Here is a 22,712-nt window from a genome sequence, read left to right as displayed (position 1 = left end):
AAAAAAAATGTTTATCTCTCAGTTACATGATCAGATAGCTGTGTAATTTCTGTGTTAGAGAAATATGGTATCGATGTGTAAAATTGTATAAGCAAATACCATATTAGCTAGGGCTCCTTGTGCTTGCCAAACACATGCTACACAAAGTAAGCGTGTACCCCCCTGAGGATTAATGTAATTATACCCTCAGGTATTGCAATGGAATGAAATGTATCACGGAAAAACTTCGTATCATTATACTTCAAATATCTTTAAAAATAAATGTTTTAAGTACAAAATTAATCACTCAAATACGTGTCCTATAGCGCTGAATGTGCGTCTTGCTGTAAGATAATTCTGTGGAAGTGTCGTAATTATCGTCCTCCGAAAGCTAAGTTCTGCAGAAGTCAATGTACTTACCTGATGATAAACAAAAGTGAAATGCTTCGAGTATAGATATCTTAGTTATTACGCTTATTGCCATGATGAAGAAAGTACTGTACGGTAACGTATTGTTCTGCCACGAAAAAGGCTGTCTCATTGCTGCTATACCACATTACTAAAACATGTTTTACTTTCCAGAAGAATTCAGAAAACTGTGCAGATATAAAACAGATACACCGCAAAAGCAACACTGTAAATTGTCACTCATTAGTAGCGTCGTGATAAAATCGTGTAGCTGTCACATAAACTAACCACTGTGTCGTCTGGCATCTCACAGAAAGTACTTTAAATCCAGAATGTATTTTCAAATAAACCAAAATGTTGCATTAAAATCTCAAGTTAAAAAAGCACATTATCTCTCAATAAACGGTTTTACGTGTGAAATGTGGTGTAAACCTTTGCTCTTCTTAGTATGCAGAGTTTCAACTTTAACGCAATTATCAAGTGGTATACGTTGGTAAAAAATACTGGACTTTTTCTCAAGGTTTGCGTCTATGTTATTTCTCTCTGAGCCAGCGGGCGCACGTGGGTGCCTGCGGTGCGAGTCATTGTCTGTTTCTTTGTTGGCGCGCGTCGTAATTGGGGTTTGGAGACCTAACTTCTACAAATTCGCCTTGCCGAGAGGGCCCTGCCCTGTTTAAATCCCGCCAGTTTTGATGCAATTCAGGTCTGTCATTTTGTCGGTAGTTTACATAGTTTCTTGTTTGTCGGTCATGTGGTGGAGAATTTCTCCCTGAATCGTAACTACGTGCTGAACTGTTGCGTCTGAAAGTATTCTGTCTCCCTTGATAATAATACCTGTAGTTCTGGTTATCATATTGTCTGTTTCTATGATTGTCTCTGTCATATTCATTACTACGGAAATGCGATCTTTCCTGGTAATTATTATTACTCTGCCAGTGGTTGTCATACGGGTGGTGTCTGTTTTGGTCACGATTTACGTTGTGAGAATAGCCACGTTGTGTCCAGTTATTGTTTCTGTCGTCACGGAATTGTGACGTGTGTGACCTGTAGTGATTTTTTTCCTGTTTTCGCATCCGGCGACTGTCTGTGTCAATTTCTAATTCTTGTAGGAGTCCCAAAAAAGCATCAATGTCGTCTTTGCAACGTCCTGCCAAAATAATATGTCGTAAATGTTCAGGCAATTTGATTAAGCAAATGCGGATGAGTTCTGAGGGGCTGTATGGGTTTGACAGGTACTGATTCTTGTGCAACGTATCTTCAAAATACACTCCTGGAAATGGAAAAATGAACACATTGACACCGGTGTGTCAGACCCACCATACTTTCTCCACACACTGCGAGAGGGCTGTACAAGCAATGATCACACCCACGGCACAGCGGACACACCAGGAACCGCGGTGTTGGCCGTCGAATGGCGCTAGCTGCGCAGCATTTGTGCACCGCCGCCGTCAGTGTCAGCCAGTTTGCCGTGGCATACGGAGCTCCATCGCAGTCTTTAACACTGGTAGCATGCCGCGACAGCGTGGACGTGAACCGTATGTGCAGTTGACGGACTTTGAGCGAGGGCGTATAGTGGGCATGCGGGAGGCTGGGTGGACGTACCGCCGAATTGCTCAACACGTGGGGCGTGAGGTCTCCACAGTACATCGATGTTGTCGCCAGTGGTCGGCGGAAGGTGCACGTGCCCGTGGACATGGGACCGGACCGCAGCGACGCACGGATGCACGCCAAGACCGTAGGATCCTACGCAGTGACGTAGGGGACCGCACCGCCACTTCCCAGCAAATTAGGGACTCTGTTGCTCCTGGGGTATCGGCAAGGACCATTCGCAACTGTCTCCATGAAGCTGGGCTACGGTCCCACACACCGTTAGGCCGTCTTCCGCTCACGCCCCAACATCGTGCAGCCCGCCTCCAGTGGTGTCGCGACAGGCGTGAATGGAGGGACGAATGGAGACGTGTCGTCTTCAGCGATGAGAGTCGCTTCTGCCTTGGTGCCAATGATGGTCGTATGCGTGTTTGGCGCCGTGCAGGTGAGCGCCACAATCAGGACTGCATACGACCAAGGCGCACAGGGCCAAAACCCGGCATCATGGTGTGGGGAGCGATCTCCTACACTGGCCGTACACCACTGGTGATCGTCGAGGGGACACTGAATAGTGCACGGTACATCCAAACCGTCATCGAACCCATCGTTCTACCATTCCTAGACCGGCAAGGGAACTTGCTGTTCCAACAGGACAATGCACGTCCGCATGTATCCCGTGCCACCCAACGTGCTCTAGAAGGTGTAAGTCAACTACCCTGGCCAGCAAGATCTCCGGATCTGTCCCCCACTGAGCATGTTTGGGACTGGATGAAGCGTCGTCTCACGCGGTCTGCACGTCCAGCACGAACGCTGGTCCAACTGAGGCGCCAGGTGGAAATGGCATGGCAAGCCGTTCCACAGGACTACATCCAGCATCTCTACGATCGTCTCCACGGGAGAATAGCAGCCTGCATTGCTGCGAAAGGTGGATATACACTGTACTAGTGCCGACATTGTGCATGCTCTGTTGCCTGTGTCTATGTGCCTGTGGTTCTGTCAGTGTGATCATGTGATGTATCTGACCCCAGGAATGTGTCAATAAAGTTTCCCCTTCCTGGGACAATGAAATCACGGTGTTCCTATTTCAATTTCCAGGAGTGTATTTCACACGACTGGAAAATTCGGATTGTTCGATGTTATGTTTTACTCGGTCTTGTGTAGCTTGAGACCAATACGCTGAGAGGAAGGCATGATAAAATTCTCCTTCACTGTGACAATCGTGAATGACCGATCGCATTCTTACAGCTGGTTCATTCTCCAAGTAGGCACACATAAATTCTAACCTGTGCTGCAATGACCAGTTGGGAGGAAAACAATGAGAGAATTGATGGAGCCACGCTTGTGGATGAATGTCGTTGCCAGAATTCTTAAACGTTTTGAATTTACGTGTAGTAATGAACAGCTTATAGTCAAAGTCATCGTGTCGGCGAGTAGCATATCGGTCATTGTTACGTCGTGTTGGCGGTTCCATCTCAAAATCCAATGCGCCTTAACAATTTCTTTCATAATTTCCGAAATGTCCTGTGTTATTATTTTGTGGTTGTTCCGTATTTCTATGTCCCTCTTCCCGTACTGGAGCGCGAGTGTCCTCTGAAATATGTAATTCTTGTATTACCTGCGTCAACTGGTCTTGTACTTCCCGGATTTCTTTTGTACTGTGAATTGATTTGATTTTGATTTTGTTTGAATTTTCTAATTTGTTCATACTCTTCTGTGTCAGTGAAGGCTACAGGTCTTGTGTCATTCAGATCATCATCTACCTTTGTAGATAAGTTAGTGACCTGATCCGAAAGTTCGGCTACTTTCTCCGATAGTGAACACATTTCCTCAGTGTGTTTTTCTGAACCAAGTTTCAGAATGTACATTTGTGTTGAAATCGAATCTACTGTGTCCTTCAAGTTTTCCTGAGTTTTTGCAAGTTGCGTAACCGAATCGGTAGATGCAACTTAGTCAATTTTAGCCCACAAGGTCTCATGATTTTCATGAACAATGGTTTGCAGTTCTTTTATGGCTGCTTCGTGATTCTGTAATGCATTTTCATGCCGCGAAAATATAGGTTGAAAATGCTCACAAATTTGTGTTTTTACGTCATTACAGACTTTTTGACATTTCGATTGAATGTTATGTAACTCAGTAGTTAAATCTTCACGTGTTTGTTCAAGAGTTTGTTCCAATGAGTCTAACTTTTTAAGATTTTGTTCCACTGTGTCTAACTTTTGAAGCTTTTGCTGTGTTTGTCTCTGATTTTGTTCCATTGTGTCTAACTGTTGCTGTGTTTGTCTCTGATTTTGTTCCATTGTGTCTAATTTTTGAAGCTTTTGCTGTGTTTGTCTCTGATTTTGTTCCATTGTGTCTAATTTTTGAAGATTTTGTCCCATTTGTTGCATTAATTGCAATAGTAATGTATTAGTGTCTGGAATCTGTTTCTCTATGCTCTTTTGCAGTGCACTTTCACCGGAAACATTCACATTTTGACAAGCAGAAAATGTGTCTTGACTCATTTGAGAAAACGGTGAGGACCCAAAACCTGAGTCTACAATATTTGCAAAATTGTGTCCTGTCATTCCCGATTCCTGAGGCGAGCTGTTGCCAACCGATCGATCGATAATGCTTCCCCCATCACTAATTGTTTCACTGTCCACGCCATTGTTTGCCACCCGCTCCATTTCCCTATGCACAGCTACCCAATTACTACTTTGAATATTAGTGAATTCATTACACGGTGGCGCTAACACACTGCTTTCGTCTTCACTGTCATTTCTCAATTTACTTTGGAGCCTAGTGTTACGTTTTTCACACGCCATTATTGTCACAATATTTCACAAGACAACACAGAAAAACACAATTTGAAGAGCAAAAATAGGGGAACACATTAACATAGCACTGAATATAATATCTAGTTAATTGCAGCTGCGAAATACTTGGTGCAAATCTACATGCGTGCCACACCTGTTTTACTGAACAACAATGAAAGACTGCAACTACAAAGGAGATTCTCTCTACAATTATGCGCTAGCAATAAACAAAATCTACACTAATTACACTAACTACAAGAAAAAATCAGAAGATTCCAATGAGGTATCCTAGGCTAAGGGTCGACATATGAAACGTCCCCTCAGAACTATTTTATACATGACTGTGCTTAAGCTGAAACACAATATTTTTAGCGCAACGCAATCTGACTTTCAAAAATCCATACAAAAGAATGGCCCTGACTAACATTAATCTATACGTTTCACAAATCACTTACCTCACAAAAATCTTGGTTACTCGAGCTACTGCAATAAAGCGAGCGCCACTACTGCCAGCTAAATAAAAGATTCAAACTACTGAAGGTACTAACTACTGATAGGCTCAGTTACCAAATGAAAGATTTTAATAGAGAACAAACAATGTATTTACCTTCATAGTCATAATATATATAGCAGTTCAAGACAAATTTCAAAACTCCGCCATCTCTCTCCCCACATCCACCACTGCTGGCGGCTCACCTCCAACTGCCTAACACTACAATGGCGAGTATTACAACAATGCAAAGCAGCCACAGACTGCACACAGCACAGCCAATGATTTTCATATTGAGCGCTACGTGGCGTTACCAATAAGAAAACATAAACAGCCTACTTACAGTATTCCAAAGGAACGAACGATGTAAGGGCATATGCAAATTGTCCAGTAATAGGTAAGGGGTCGAAAGCACTTCTTTCATGATTCTAGCCAGTAGATTTATGTTGCTGCGCCACGAACACAAGCCATGTACTGGGTGGTATTTTCAGAATTCTTCTAAATTTCTCGCACCTATGGCTGCCGAATGTCACATCATATTACTTCGCGGGTGACGTTGATATATAGCAAACGATTCGGGGACGCAGGTTTACGACGACGCACATAGGAGTGAATGCAAGGCACGGCTGGCACGGTATACAAATGTGATGAAATCAGGGCAGCACAGGGAACTGACATGCTGTGAATAACCGATACATTGCAGGTAGAAGTGCAGCTAATGAACTGTATGTAGTGACCGAAGAGGGTTGAGGGATCCTGACGTTATAAGTATTAAAGAGCGCTCCATTTGTTTCCTCCAGAGGAAATACGTCATGGGTGTAGCATGAATGTGAGTGAATAACGATTGATTAAATTGCACGACCCCCGGGTGAAGAGCAGTCTGCGGTTATTCACGAATATGCCCTGGCTGCTAAGGCTAACTGCAACATTAGTCTGCTACATCACGTAACTAATTAGAAGGCACTGAACAGAACTTCGGAGAAAAGAAAATTGTGACCTGAACCTGACTAGATAAAGGGATCAGTTAAAACGACACTTTCTGGGACATAAAGAATATTGGATCACTCCTTCAAAGAGTGACGTATACAACAACAACTCCCACCGAGCAACACTCTTGTTTTGTAGCCGTTTGCGATTTCAGTAATTGTTATTACATAGTCTTGTTGGCTAACGTTCTTAATCAATATACAGGGTGACAAATAAATGCCAGCATGCGAATCTTTAACCAGATTCCAATCAAAAATTTATCTCTCTAAATAAGACTGAGTGCGTTTAGAAAACACATAACGGGTGAAAACGAGGAGATATAAACAATGTCACATCGTGTAGGGCATTGGAATGTAAAGAGGACTGTGTCATCCCACATAACCGTGCCGGGTGTAGCAGGTCACTGAGTGGTCCGATGAAACATCAAACCTAAGACGCCCATAGAGCCGTTGTTCAAACCTTCGTCAGGTTTCTTTTACATTTTTTGGATTCCCGTTCCCTAACTCTCGTAGTTTATAAGTTGTGCATCATTTCAACACAGGACAATGACCTATAAAATGATAGTGGCCTATGGCATGATAATGGGAACCATGAACCTGGGTGTATGTGTCTACTGACTGCAGAGTGGGCAACCATGGCTATTCCTGTCAACTTTGTGTAGGACAGTTTCCCGATGAAACGCACAAAAGATAAATATCATAATATGTTTTTGATGCTGAGTGTTTCCGATCAAAAGGCTGGTGTTGCACGAGCATATGCTACATAGTACCACAGAAGACGCCATCTTGATGAGAATGGTTTTCGTCACCTGAAACACAGCCTTCTGGGAAACGGGTAACCTTCGTATACAAGCAACGCACAGAAGGCGCCCAAGGACAAAACCTATTCCACAAACAGATAACGCAGTTCTTGAAATCATTCAACTACATCACCAAAAGCAGTTCCAGATATGTGACAAACTGCTATTTGAAGTGATGCACAATGACCTGTTTCTGTATCACAGCAAGCTAATTCAGCACCAGTGGCAAGAACACCGAAATGGAAGAGTATAGTTATTTGAATGGATTCAGCACCAAGTGAAAGATATTGGCCATTTAAAAGTAACGTGGGATGGACTGACGAATATAGCTTCACTCGTGAAGTTATTTTCAACTCACAACAATTATTACTGAATGGAACACAACCGGCATGTGAACGTGACATTTCACAACTGCCCTGTAGCGCTCAGGGGTTGTAATAAGTCGGAACGACACAGAGGTATGGTTTGGTAGAGAGGGGTGACTTACGCCTAAGAATGCAGAGAAAAACCGGCAAGTGTTTCGTTGACTTTAATGCATAGAAGTTAAACAGCAGCCCTCCCACTGATCGCAGTGATGGCGCCACGTGGCGTCCATCCATGGATCAGCACCAATACCAGCGGTGGAACCTGCTGCATTGGCGTCCAGCCAGCCAGCGTTGCAGAAGTAGCGCTCCTACTCTCGTGACCGCTATAAGGGGTCGCCGCGATACATTAACCTGCGTGTATGTGCATAGGTAGCCTGGGACGTGGCTGGCTGCTCCCTCAAACACAAATTGTGAACCCCACGTACAGCGCCCAAGGGAAAATAACTGGCCGCCATTGTTGTAGTAAGCCTTAGCAGCCAGGGCATATTCGTGAGAGACCGCAGTTTGGTCTTCACCCGCGAGGTCGCTAGTTGGTGCCTCCGACCCGCCCCAGTGAATGGCAGCTTGTAGTCCGCCGGACGATGTTACCCAGAGAGCGGAGGGTAGCGGCCATCTCGCTCCTCGCGCCGGTGCAGCACCAAGGTGCGGCCTCTCCCCGCCGCATCTACTGCGAGTCCGTGCAGCGGAGTATGGTATTAGTTTCAGCGGGTAGGTTGGCCGCCGAAATTCATCACCAGATTGTATTCGACTTAGGCGTGCAATTTAAACAATCGTTATTCACTCGGATTCTAAACATGGACATAGTGGCGGCACAACTACTCCCCATTTGAGCCTCCGGGATACACCGCTGACGTATTTCCTCTGGAGGAGACAAGTGGAGTACTCTTTGATTGTTACAACTTCTGGTTCCCTCAGCCCTCTTCGGTCCCTACATACAGTTCATTAGCGGCGCCTCTACCTGCAATGTATCGGTTCTTCACAGCAGGTAAGTTCCCTGTGTTGCCCTGACTTCATCACACTAGTATACAGTGGCCGCCGTTCCTTGCCTTCCCTCCCAAGTGCGGAGCCGTAAACCTGCGTCCTAGAACAGTTTGCTAAATATCAACGTCACCTGCGAAAGCCATCCGATATGACATTCCGTTCATTAACTACTACCTTCCAGCCATTGCTGCATGAAATTTAGAAAAATTCTCCAAAAACCACACCTGCACATGGCTTGTGTTCGTGATGCAGCAACATAAATCTGTAGGTTAGAATGGTCAAAGAAGTGCTTTTGATCCCTTACCTATTACTGGACAATTTGCATGTGCCATCCATGGTTAGCTCCTTTCCAGTACATTCCACGATGCATTTTAAAATTTCTCTTTGTGTTCAGTTGCACATTACGTTTCGGAACGAAGGTACACTGCCACACTTTGGAATAGAGGTACTTCCAGAGAAATGAATCGGTCATGGATTTTCGATGTTCTGGACTCCAGAATCCCAAGACATCAATCCAGTAGAGCCTCGTTTGGTACGTGTGTGTGTGTGTGTGTGGTTGAGGGGAGGGGGGAGGCAAATGTAACAAAAGTTGATGCAGACGTGTTGCGTAGGGTCCAGCAACGTATGACCCAGATAGATGCGAACTCTTTGCAAGTGCATTTTCCTAAAGCGAAATTTGTTTGTGTGTCTACGCACCAGCACTGTGAAGATAAGCCTGGGCAATGGATGTCTAGAATGGAACTATAATATATAACATAATGTGCAATTTAGTGTCCCCTACGTATTGCGTTTGTTGTATCTCATTGGATACCAACGATGTTATTGTGTGCACTATTATTTTCAACTGTTTTTAATTAACTCATGGACAGAGTAAAACAGCCATTTTATATGTAAGAAGTTTATGTTATGTCTTAATGTTTAAATAAAGACAGATAGAAAAAGATAACATACACAATTGGAGGTGTCAACTGGATGCTGTTTGTTGCTTTAATTGAAAAAGAATGTTTGGAGGAAACTCAACTTGAACATCTGACTCTCCGATTCCCATGGCATTTTCTCGTCTCACCGAGCTAATGGGAGAGCTCCACCTCAGCCCAGAATTTGTGCTACTTGTTCTTAGCCCCGCTGCATGCAGTAACAGCATTACCAGAGCCTCATTTTCTGAAAAGCATTTCTGTTAACCAGCGAGTCGGACTAAGGTTAGGTAGATACACTTTTGTCTTGAACTGGGATGAGAAATCAAATGTCTACCGTGACGTGCGGCATTTTTTCTTAATCGTGTGCACTGTTGTCTTCTCTATCAAGCAAATTATGTGTTTTGTGGCCATTTGGATTTACATATAATTTTAGTACTAGCAGAATAAATTTATGATTAATGTATGGCTTCCTTAATCTAACTGATAACGATTTTCTTACCTGTCTCGATTCATCTTTCTGTTTATTGGTATAACACTATTTTGTAGCATTCGTTTTGCATCATGCTTTTTTTGTTTTTGGATATCTGATGTTACCCAAGAAAAAATGAAAGAAAGTATTGATAAGACGGGATGTATGCCTCCGAGTTTTTCATTGTGTTAACAATGCAGGTTCCCATATTACGCGTCGTGCATATTTCTCGATCGACTTTCACAATTCCATAACGCAATTGCAACCCTCTGCCGATCGAGGGCTACGTACTGTAGCGTGTGACATGGAGGTGTGTTACGTAACTGTGACTGAGTTCGAGAATCAGCTTGGTGTGTTCCTTCAAGAAAGTGAAAAGACGAATCGAAGAGTTCTTTCGCACATGGGGTTACCTTTCCTTCATCATGACAAGTATAGGGCATGCACAAGCGCTGCGACATGTGTAACAACCCGACACCTTGTACACGAGACCACAGAGCATCTTCCATACACCCCGACTAGGCCTCATTCGCCCGTCATCTAGGTTCCAAAAGCTGAAGAAAGCTTTTAGAGGATTTCACTTTGATAGTGATGAAGCGGTGCAAGTAGAAGTAATGTAGTGGCCCCTTCAACTAAGTCAAACATTCTACAGTTACGGTAACAAGAAACTGTTCTCTCTGAAACATCCATTTAGAAAAATTTTGTGAATTACTGTGCTGATAAACCCCTTACGTTATTTGATTTTCAAACAGCTGAGCAGAACTGAACGTACTCAGATATTTCTCTCTTTACCTATTCTGATCAACACTAAACTGACACACAATATTTTTAGCGCAACGCAGTCTGACTTTCAAAAATCCCTACAAAAGAATGGCTCTGACTAACAATAACCTATACCTTTCATGAATCACTTACCTCACAAAAATCTTCGTTACTCGAACTACTGCAATACAGCGAGTGCCACTACTGCCAGCTAAATAAAAGATTCTAACTACTGAAGGCACTAACTACTGTTAGGCATAGTTAGCAAATGAAAGGTTTTGATAGAGAACAAACAATGTATTTACCTTAATAATGTTCCAAAGTCATTATATATATATATATATATATATATATATATATATATATATATATATATATATACACACATCTTGTCTCAGCATTGTGACAAGATTATGTTATGGTCGGGTATCAGAGATGATGTGGGGTTCCGCCAGTATCTATTTCTGTACTACATTTTACGAAGACAAGCTTAATAGGCGGAGAATGTTATTATGTGTGCCATAATAATGCCGCAACCGTCGCAACTGCTGACAAGTGTGCTGTGTCGCGGCGTTCCTATCCTTACTGGTAGTATAGCAGACCGTTGGAAGAATGAAAACGCGAGTAAATCTGACTTATGGCTTGTTACTAAAGTTTGAGGATGTCACTAGAACCACGTTCCTCTAGGGGGGTAATGCTCCTGGCGTGTGAAGCATTCAGTAAGCAACACATGTATCTTGTGACGTGCCAAATGACGATAATCTCAGGGACCTCGGTTTCGTTCGCTGGGAACTTATCTGGGGATCCCTGAGTTTCTGATTTGGGAATGTTCAATACTGCCGGTCCCCAGTAACCGTAAAATCAGTCATCTTGACAGTGATGACAGCTACTGACAACAAAATTTATACTCTTGACAGTTTGATTAACAAGAATGTTATGTAAGTACTAATGCTTATCATTAAGAAAGGACTGAATGAATGAATACTATATGATACGAAACAGAAACTTTAAGGAAATAATTCAAGAAGTTGTCATTTACAAAGGTTATAGCCCAAATCACAAATTGACCAAATAAGATTTATCCTAGGAGAGAGTTGTAGCCGCATCGAGGTGTAAGTTCGCTGTGTCTACAACGTAACTCGGCAATTTTGATGTTAATTTCACTTCTCTCTTGAACTCTTGCAATAATAGTACGCATGTTAAGCGCCACTAGATTGTTTTAAAACCGATCTGAAGTTAAAAAGTTTTATAGTTGGAAGTATTAGTCAGAAGTCGGACTGACGTAAAATCATGTTTACCGTTTGGACAGATAACGGGATAGTTGATCGCTGATTTGTGATGGGACTTAGCCTTCGTGATGCTTAATAGTCACGAACATCGAAGGACATAGAATGTGACTGATCACGACATAAACTTAATTATTCGACTTGAGTAGGCAACAGATAAACGCAATCAAAAAAGACTTAGAATTGAGCCGTGTTGTCAGAAGCTATCGTCAAAGTCAGAATTGCCGATGCTAACAGACGCAGTTTCCTGAATGAAAAATCGGTGAGTGTGTTCAGTGTAAAGACAAATAATTACGAAGAACAATATGTTTTAATCCAACATTAGTTCTTCGAGTGGCATATATCATTTAATGGATATTTAAAGTGTATTTTAGGAACTGACTGATACTTCGGATATCATAAAAGTGAGAAGTGGTTTAGTGACAATTTAACTGTAAACAGCAATAAGTTCAAACGGAAGTACGACGCATTCTGAATATTGCTCAACGGTATGTTATCTCTATAATTACGTCGTGTAGTTGTTGAACGCGCGACGTAGCGTCGCCTTGTCAACGGAATAATAATTAACAACGCAATTTCCTCTCAAAAATCATGATGTGACATCGGTTTGGGTGATGGATTGATGATTCAGGGCATTATATTTTCAACGTTTGAATACCCATTCTCAAAACGGTCATAAGTACTACAGTCAGCAAGTTCACGTAAACTGAAAGTCTGTCGCGAACACCCAAAGGACAATGTCGTGATCGAGGGACGCCGTTCCACGTCATCTCGACTGGGACAACCATCACCATCGAGCCGAGACAAAGCGAGACGTCACACAGTACAGTTCATTCACTGTGAACTAAAGAAAGAGATTTTGAACCCAAAACGCGTATTGAAAAAACATTCTCGACGGCAACGTTGTGAACCCAGTACTATGTATTTGGAAAAAATTATTTGTAGAGAATTTCGTATTTGCACGAAACCACTGAAGTGTGAAACCTTGCTGCTCAAGATGTATGTCCGAATATTGCCTGTTATGTTTGATACTATCACGGCCGCTGTAAGACCTAGTTGCCAATAGAATATCACTCATTCCTTACAAACCATTCATGTCTTTTTTTCGGTGGGGGGGGGGGGAATTTCGTTTTCCATTGTTGTATTTCATCAGGAGTGGTACCTGTTCCATGTCCTTAATGCGTTGCAACTGTCTGTCCAGTGTTCTATGTGTTTAGCTGTGAGTGCTTTACGATGGAGCTTACTGAGATCGATAAAAAAAATTAACTTCTGTTTTTTGCATCGTACTGAAGATTTATTCCACTTAGAGGTAAAGCATCATGTGATAGAATCTTGCTTATAAAAATGAATTACTCCTTCTCTCAGTCGAGAGTTCTCATATTGTTGTCCGCATACTATTGATCAAATATTTTTACTCGCATTGCATCTCGCTAAAATGGTAGTAGTTTTTTCCTCATCTACGCAGCTGCAGAACGTTAAGGGGACGCTGGCGCACTACACCCAGATTCCTGACATCAAGAGACATATCATGAAGTGTAGATTCTTCTACTCTGAAGGAATAGTGTCAACCATAAGTGAGAAAGGCGACTACCTGGGGGAATGGTAGCTACTTTCAGCAAACGTAGTCAGTTAGCAGTTAGTGATTGACTAAAAACAAGACAGGGACTAGTTAAATTTTTTTGTAAAATGATGTGTCAGACGACAGTTAATGACGAGATGAGTGTGAACAAATACATGCGTCAGGTGAGATGTTATGAGGAAAATTAAATGACGAGACAGTACAGAGTGTCGTTGTTACAATTTTTGGAAAAATTGGTTACTAAACACGTGAGTGCTTAAAGATTTTTATTAATAATTGACAGTTGAAATACAGAGGTGTTTGTTTGTTTACTTCTCTCTCTCTCTCTCTCTCTCTCTCTCTCTGTGTGTGTGTGTGTGTGTGTGTGTGTGTGTGTGTTTGTGTGTGTCTGTGAGTGTGTTTATGTGTGATTGTGTGTGATTGTATCTGTGTGTGGGTATGTGTGTGTGTGTATGTGTGTGTGTACGTTTTGATGTTCAAAGTTCCCACCGTTTCTTAACTCACGTGTGCAGCAATTAACGGACGCATTTGAAAATTTCAAAGATTCTGTGACTTTTCGGGCCATCATATTTTGTTTGAAGTAAGTATGTGTGTCGAAAATGAGCCTATGTGGTTGTCACAGCATATGTCCATTCTCTTTCTTTGGTCCAAGTAAAAACCCGACTCTTTCCATCGGTGGCTGAACCTGTTACATTAGGGTATGGGCTTGGGGATCCTGGGGTTCACGAGGTGGGTGCTAGCCAGCATCGCGTCATCAGTTGCTTTAACTTCTGAGTGTGCTTAAACCAGTATTATTGGTCTGCCAGTGAGGCATATTGTATGACACACAAGTCGGCGTGTATTGCGAGGTACGCACAACCACAATTTTAAACAAAATAAGGGAAAACATATAATTCTTATCCGTTCCTAATAGTCAGATGAATGCTGAGGCGAAACAGTCGACCTCTGGAGAACTTATAGTACGCCAGTTCTTCAGCTGCAAATCGGGATTGTCTCCTGGTGCATTTTATCGAGCCAGTGGTTCCCATGATAATAAAACTGTCTTCGTTTCTGAAAATAGTAGTTTTCTCTGATTTTTGTGTCTGCGGGAAGGGATAAAAATACTCAAACGAAAGAGCGGAGGCAGACAGTTATCCCGTTTAAGCATCTCTGAGAGAATAAAGCAGGAAACATTAATTAATTTAGATAATTTTTATAGTAATATAAGATTCGTTTGATAATGTGTCAGTGTTCTGTATAACTAAAGGTCTTAATAGCTCTGATGGTACACTTAAATGCGTTAAACGAGTAAGAAATATACTCTTTACGTCTACATGAAAATAGTACACCAAGTATCAAATATAAGAGGAAGTACGAACAATTGAGTACGTCGAATACAAGTCGACCTGCACTAAACTAAATACATGATTCACGTTAAAATGTGGTGGCATGGTTAAATATAAAGAACATACACACAGAAAAATTGCAGAAAGAATGACTATAAGGCGGGACATAAGTTGATGAAGAGAAAACAGGCTGAGACCGCACTAATTAATGCGTCGCTGTGTGTTTTTTGATAGTCAGTTCTCCAGTAGATGTTGCGCAAATAGAAGGCCTCACATACCCTCGCAGCTGCTAAACTGACAGCCATTCTCTTAAAAGCCGCCTCCGTTTTCGTAGTACTCAGTCACTAAAAAGACGTCGTCTCCCTAAAGCCACAAAGACATGGTTTCGAAGGGCACTAACAGCGCATTTGGGCTCTTTAAAACACATGTCATCACTTCGCCTTTAGGTGATGGAGACGCATTCCATCGAAACGTTGCAATGGGACGACGACACTACTCGGCTGACAACTCGTGAAGACTTCATTCATAGATGTCATCACACTCCTCATCCTATCAATTTATGCACCGACTGGTATTCAGGGAGACCAGCTGTATCATCTGTTACATGACATATACTAAACGGAAGCTTTGGAATCTGCGTCAGCCTATTGTTCAATTAAACGTGTTCGGAATTATAACGAGTGATTTTTTCCATCGTGTATAAACTCTAGGGATTCATCTAATAGAAGATAGGGAACAGAAAAATCCAATGAATTTATTTTCGGATATGTATGGCTTCCAAGCTAGAGCCCATTTATTGAATCGTACATTGTTGCAGAGACTGCGGTCTAATACTCGCTGTACCACGCAGCCACAGTTACCGTATGCACGGTTTCCTCCTAAAGGACGGTACTGTTCTTCATACGTCATGACTTAGCACCCTCTCCTGCCACAGTAATTAGTAATTTTGTGTCCGATTCACTTCTGTTGCTGACTCACCTTGTAGTGGACATGATACGGCGTTCTACACAATGGTTCCGTATTCGAATCAAGAGCATGCCGACATGGTATTTACTTACCGAGAGCCTAATGACAACGGGCGGTGGGCAACGATGTCGTATCAGGAGACCTATTTCTGCGGACAACTGCCACAGAATTCTGTGTTTGCAAAAGTCTTACGTAGCTAGTCTGACATATGTTCTTTTCAGGAAGCAGGAAATCATGAAGGACGTACCCGAAATTTTCGAACGTCAGACTTGGAGGAAAATGTGATTAATACTGTACAAGCCGACCGCTGTGTCGCTACCAGGCAGTGTCTCCGCCCCCTCGCCCCCCTCTTGTATAGGATACGTCATACGACCGTGTGGAACATTCTCCATAACAACTGTTACAATTCTGATCACTTACAGCGTGTGCAAGGCTTACTAGCTACAAACTTTCCACATCGTTGGCAGTTTTGTAACTGGTTTCTTCACCACACAACAACGATTCCGGGATCTGTGTCATCCATCCTATTCATAGATGAGGCCACCTTCACGGCCAGTAGTATCTTCAACTATCATAACAATCATTTTTCGAACAGTATGCATAGCCTCCATGGAATGGTGATGGCGAATCATCGGCATCGATGCAGCTGGAATGTGCTGGCCGGGATAACTGGCGACCTATTTCGCCGAGTTTTCCTTCCATGTCGACTAATAGGCCGGACCTATCGAAGTATCTTGTGGATGACTTTTCCTTCCAGGCTGGAAGAAGTGCCTTTGGTGTTTCGAAGTGTTATGTGGCTGCTTCAGCTCACTTAACGTCCGGACGCATCTCAGTCTTGTGTTCCCTGGTCGATGGGTCGATCGAGGCGTTCCAGCTGCATCGCCTGCTCGTTCACCGGATTTTAACCTGTGTGATTTCTGGTTATCGGAACATCGCAAAAGTATCATGTATGCAGAGCCCATTCCAGACATTATTCTCTCGTAATTGCACCAGTGTTACTCTGCACGATCCCTGTGAAGTTATGGACCTCAGCTTTGTGCGAGATGCGAAGCAACCTTCTGTTTATTAATTGTCCGTGATATTATTGACCCTGGGACTGGGGCATTTCGGTCGGCTCATCGTGAGTTTTAATCGTGATATTTGCTAGGACACGATGAGCAATTTCACAGTATAAGCACAGCTCTCCTGAAAGCTTCGATAGAAGGTGCATTTTCCTCAACCACTGTTATTGATGACTGCAATGTCCCAGCCTGCTTGCAACAGTGGCCACGAAAATCCAAGCTAAGTAATATCGTGGTTGTGTAATAACAAACTTACCATACATGTAGGTTTCACCGCTTGTTTTGTAGACATGTCCGTCTACAGATTCATTATCTACCTTTCATGTAACAGTTACTCTCGTGCTAACCAACACACATGCAGGCACAATTTCTAACTCAGTGGAAATCTTAATTAGTACTACGAAAACGCCACTCCCCTATAATTCTTTCTCGATAATTGGTGTGGCCAATATAATGTGCTTTTACCAAGTCCATTTTTCAACCCTCACTGACTCCTAATTAAAATGTGAGGCATGCTGCTATTTATAAATAACTCTAATTTGGGACATTTTTGGCAATGGTTATACTGTTGATTATTAGTACATTGTGTCGTCGTCTACAAGTAGCATAGATTTCAGTCCGATATTACATTGTAGATGTGTCACTAAGACAGTGAATGAGTTTGTGCTCAAATTTAATGCCAACATGATGTTTCCGAAAAGATGTAATCTAGTACGTTCACTTATCAATGCCCAATTCACCTAATTCTTCGTCTCTACGTCAATGCGTCGCTAAATTTTAAACTTTTGTAAACTTAGAAGCCTATTTCTATTTGTTCGTAAGCGTATGACGGGTATTGTTTATACACACTAATCCAGTTGTCGGCCTTCTACAGGGTACGACGAGAAGCGTACGTTGCCCATCGCTTTGTAGGGTTTAATTGCTTATAGGTGTGTGTACAACGCTGTCAACACATTCACTGTGAAAATTAACCACACGCCATGGCCCGCAGCACTCGTGGCAACTTACTTCGCATGTTAGAATATCTTTTCGTAAAATGTTGAAACTAAAGCCCATTGCGAACTTGATGTCGCGTTACATGACGTAATAGTCGCAAAAGAATTCACAGGTGTGTAGAACTTAAAAACATGCAACAGTTTTACGGGGATAGAAAGTTAGTGTAGAAGGTGGACTAAATATGTGCAACAAATTGTTCTGAATGGTTTTGGTTTAGAATCATGAAGAGTTGCAATTTCGTAATTTCGGTGAGGTAAGGTTAGTCACCGATCCTTGATGATTTGGTTTCACTCATGTTTTCACAATCACCGAAGAACCGTTGGCAAAATATGACGCAAAACAATCTGATGTTATCTTGTCAATCATGCACAGAAAATAGTGGTATTTGAATTAACTTACCTTTCGGTAGTTGGTTGTAGCAAGAATACAGCTTCAGCGAATTAGCATACAAGTAGAACTTGTTGTCTGCTGCGACACAAATGGTATTATCATCATCTTCCGTGTAGGACGACCTCCCCGGAAATCTACTGTCAGCTGTGATATCGCCGGTGCTTAGTTCCTCATTCCCGATGGAGGCGGTGGTCGACTCTTCTGGTTGTCCGTGGACCTCCGCCACTGCTAGCAGTGCTGTAAAAATCGATGAACGTAATTACAGATCTGTATTTCGTCTAGTGGCTGTTAGTACAACTCCCCCACTTAGCACTGCAACACTACTTTATGCTATTTTTGCACCATCAGCTAGCGTGACAATACTGAGGTATAGTGCAACTCTGCTGACTCTTACCACGATCTCTACCACTAGCTAACGTATCTCCACCATATGGTAATGATACTGATGTTATCTGGTAGTCTGACTCTGAGACTGACAGTCTGTTCGACGTACATGAAAACCATGTGACCACATTCAGGGAGGCTACAGTAAGATAATACTGAATATTTGTGACATTTATGTAGCATATACGAAGACGTGCTGCATCACAACACGAGAGCATGCACACTTGGGTGCAAATACAACAGATAGGACGGAAATTTCACCACTAATTTGTAATTATTACTAATTATCATTAAATTATAATATCGATTCATGATTACGTGAATTCTGATAAGTTGAACTCTATAGTGAACTATAATTATTTGCGAACTGGGGAATATTTTGTGTTTAATCGATGACAGGGGACTGTTTTTCTCTCACTGTCCCACCTTAACAAATAGATTGGAAATTACTAACACTATAATACACAATCACGCAAACTTTTTTGCATTTGATAATTTTTGTTATTCGTTTCATTTTTAGCAATAATCGTAGGATCACCAAGTGAGTTATTTCACTGATCAAAAAAGATATCAGTTCATTCTAGTTTTAGCATTTGGTCAATTGCTACATCAGTTCTTCAGAAGACCAAGGTTTTAATTATTTATTTTAATGCATCTTTTGTTTGCTTACATTCGCGTTACTCGGCGATGCTTCGGTAAAATTTGGGCAAACAAAATTTTTCGACGAGTTTAGCTATGGGTAAAGAAAACAGGCATTTACTGCTCGAACCTACAATATCAACCCAATGTTCCAAAGAAAACTCATATGAGGTAAGTGCCTAATTTCATATCATGCATTATTTTAATTACATAAGAGTAGTAGCCATACATCGCAGCATATACGTCACTCTAGTCGTTAGCAACTTGAACTATCAAACGATAGATGCATTTAGCACAGGAGACACATGGCCAGGGAGAATCTCGCAGTTGAAATCCATACGTGGAAAGTAGAATACAATTGCAACTTAGGTTGGGAGTGATAATGGCGTTAGTGCAGCAGTTTACTTACCCTGAGTAATTTATCCATTATGCTGAGTGTACTAACTAAAATTACATACTTTTATTGTCTTATGCTATATGATCTCTTGGCTGTAAGTGAAATTCTGTAACTGGTAATCGCTCCCCATGAAGTCGGTATTGGAATCCAATCCGTCCGCCTAACATCCCACACGGTAATTGGCTATAATGTACGTTACGGAAAACATAAACGGTTACTTCAACAGTCTGGTCGTCCCAGAAAATAAAAAAGAAAGAATCAACAGCAACATACACGCTATGCTCATGTCGGAAAAGTTCTCATAATTAATTTTGTGCTAAAATACACAAATACAGTGGTCTTTAAAGTTCTTGTTGGATTGTTATCATCTCATAATTAAATTGACAATATTAGCACTTTCCTCACTTATGTTTGGAAAGGTTTCCCTTTCTAGTAAGGCACTTCCCCAGTAAAAGCTAGCCAGATATTTGGCTGAAAAAGTTGGGCTCTTCATTGGTTCTGACATCAAACAGCCCATTCTACCATTTGTAGTAAAGAATAAAAAGCATTGCAGAAGCTGGAAGCATTCCTCATTACGATCATGTAGCTGGTGATTCACTGAAAAGCACAAATATATCCAAGTGGATAACTGTCTAACAGTATTAATTTATTAAAAAACTAGAAACCCGCCTCGATTGCAAAAAAACACCTAGTGTTAACCTAGGTTCCGGCATAGATAACTACACCTTCTTCAGAACAATAAAACCCACAAGTGCCTAAGAAGACCTTTGTCAATGATTAAAAGAACACCATAGCTATACATTTCTACACGAAAAAAAGGAAAACATATACAGTACATATGTACAAAGTCTAAACCGTTCCTTAACTTAATGGTGTAACCTCTAACAGTCTTTCGCTCCTCATCAAGATAAAAAACGTACCCCCTTAAAATACTGTTAGTGTTACGTTCTCTGAAAATCACGTGTTTGAGAAGATTAATGGGTACCATCAGTATTTGTTTGTTTTACTGTTACATTCAAACTAAATTTAGGGCATAGATGTGACAGCCTTGCATGCAACGTCGCACTAAACTTGTTGTGATGTTCCGCATATTGTACGACAGGTGACATCAGAGTTCTTTCACTACCTACGTTAAGTCCAAGAAACTAGTACATACACGGTTCCGTCACAGTAATGTGACCACCGCCTATGTCTGGCATCAGCGCGAGATATCCACTCAACGACGGTAGGGCGAAGCATTAACAGAGGAGGCTATATAAAGCGCGTCAGGGAGACGCGTGGGACAGTGCAGTCGTTGTCATAATGTGGAAACGAAGCTATTTATCTGACGACCAAAAGGGTATGATTATTGCCTTTCGGGCCAAGGGTGGAAGCACGATTCAGTTTGTAAACTGTTCACGTGTCGCCCTGCTTAAAGTGTACTGTGGATGGCAAAACTCCACTACTGACAGCATGACCAGTGGGGCAGCATGGACCATAGATGACAGAAGTGAAAGACAGCTGCGGTGATGTGTACGGATGAACAGGCACGCAACAGTTGAGGGAAAGACGCCCCAGATGAACCAAGGGGCTACCAACAATGTGTGCTCAACGACCATCCATCAAAAGTTCCTGTTTTCAGCTGTCCACAGCAGGTGCCAGATTCGTACGCTCACGTCGACTGTTGTTCACCGGGGACGAAGGCTTCAATTTTCACTCCAACACCTGAACCGGACCTGCTTTGAACAGCCGTTTTAAGCGAAAGACGTTTTATGCTCTATCGGGTATAAGGCGGGTGGCGTGTACCGCGCCGGCCTAAGTGGCCGTGCGGTTAAAGGCGCTGCAGTCTGGAACCGCAAGACCGCTACGGTCGCAGGTTCGAATCCTGCCTCGGGCATGGATGTTTGTGATGTCCTTAGGTTAGTTAGGTTTAACTAGTTCTAAGTTCTAGGGGTCTAATGACCTCAGCTGTTGAGTCCCATAGCGCTCAAAGCCATTTGAACAATTTTTTTTTTTTTTTTTTTTTTTTTTTTTTTTTTTTTTTTTTTGGCGTGTACCGCGTGAAACGTCTCAAGGTAAACAATCTGCAATGAGTGAGGGAGCGTTATGGTCTGAGGAATGTATTCGTGTCGGTGATTCTTCATAATGGAAGACATAATTGATCTAAACTAGTATGCGTATGTGCTTGGGGACCGTGTCCACCTCTCCATAAAGTTAAATGTTCTTCGGCACGATGGCATCTACGAAGAAGACAATGCATCCTCTCACTGTTGAATCTGTAGTTTGTTCTTAGAATTACATAAACAGAAGACCGCATGGGAAAAACCATTGAATAACACACACGCACGCAAATGATCTAAAACTTTTCTTGCTTCCTACAACAGTCAAGAGTGAAAAAATGCGGAAACTATTATCCTCACTTAGCAAAACGTAATTAGTCTCAAAATGCATATAGCTACTAAACCGTAGAGGTATTCGATTAAAACTGGTACCACAGGCAGGATTTGTGTAAGACCTGGGCAGTTTTTCTCACAAATGCCATACGCTCATATCATTTCGTATCTGACAAGAACCTCCAGCATTTTAGTTACAAAACCGAATAATAGGGAAATCTCTTACATGTAACAGACTCAAAGTTCGTGAATCAGTTGTTATGAAAGAGAAGCTCAGTGATCATAGGGTTGTTACAAATTCAACGTCTATTGGTGTCATTGGAATGTTACTGGATATAGCAAAGAATTCCCCCTCAGAAGAAATATCACGAATTTAACTGCAGTGTATTTCAGCTGCCAAGATCGAATATACAGCTCCTTTAGTGACGAGGGTATGAAACACAAAATGGTCAACTCTGCAATCGGCATCTTAGACCTATATACGCGGAGTAAGGATTCAGTGAAATGCAAAGACCCGTCACAGTTCGAGTGATACATTACTAAGTTTCTGTCAAAACAGTAAGAGCTTCAATACGCGTTTGAAAGACTTCATAGCGTTGTTAAAAGCAAAACCTGAAAGCAGCCGTGAGATTTAAATTAAACAGTCACAGGCCGATCTGACCAAAAATCTTATCATTTATTGGTGCAGTATATACATCTACTTCACTTATTAAGTCAGTCTTTGACCGTACTGGAACCCTCGAGACAAATCAAGGAGAGAAGGTCGAAGTACTGATTTCGA

The 22,712-nt window shown here is 42.0% G+C and overlaps 2 protein-coding genes across 5 annotated transcripts in view; one reads left to right on the top strand and one right to left on the bottom strand.

Moving 5' to 3' along the window:
- The window catches only part of LOC126236547 (uncharacterized), a 342,194-nt gene that overhangs the window by 16,557 nt on the left and 302,925 nt on the right, over nt 1–22,712 (top strand). The gene's annotated exons all lie outside the window — the stretch shown is intronic.
- The window catches only part of LOC126236552 (uncharacterized), a 325,419-nt gene that overhangs the window by 300,623 nt on the left and 2,084 nt on the right, over nt 1–22,712 (bottom strand). Inside the window, exon 1 of one of the 2 annotated variants that reach the window (XR_007544943.1) lies at nt 18,149–18,371. The exons of the other annotated variant lie outside the window; for it this stretch is intronic. The gene's annotated coding sequence lies outside the window, so the exon portion shown is untranslated. Of the gene's footprint in view, nt 1–18,148; nt 18,372–22,712 lie in introns of those variants that run through there. 2 annotated transcript variants of the gene reach the window in all.

This window comes from Schistocerca nitens, chromosome 2 (assembly GCF_023898315.1).
Source record: "Schistocerca nitens isolate TAMUIC-IGC-003100 chromosome 2, iqSchNite1.1, whole genome shotgun sequence".
Lineage (NCBI taxonomy): Eukaryota > Metazoa > Arthropoda > Insecta > Orthoptera > Acrididae > Schistocerca > Schistocerca nitens.
The sequence above is the reverse complement of the archived record's forward strand: the minus strand, read 5'-3'. Positions and strand labels throughout refer to the sequence as shown.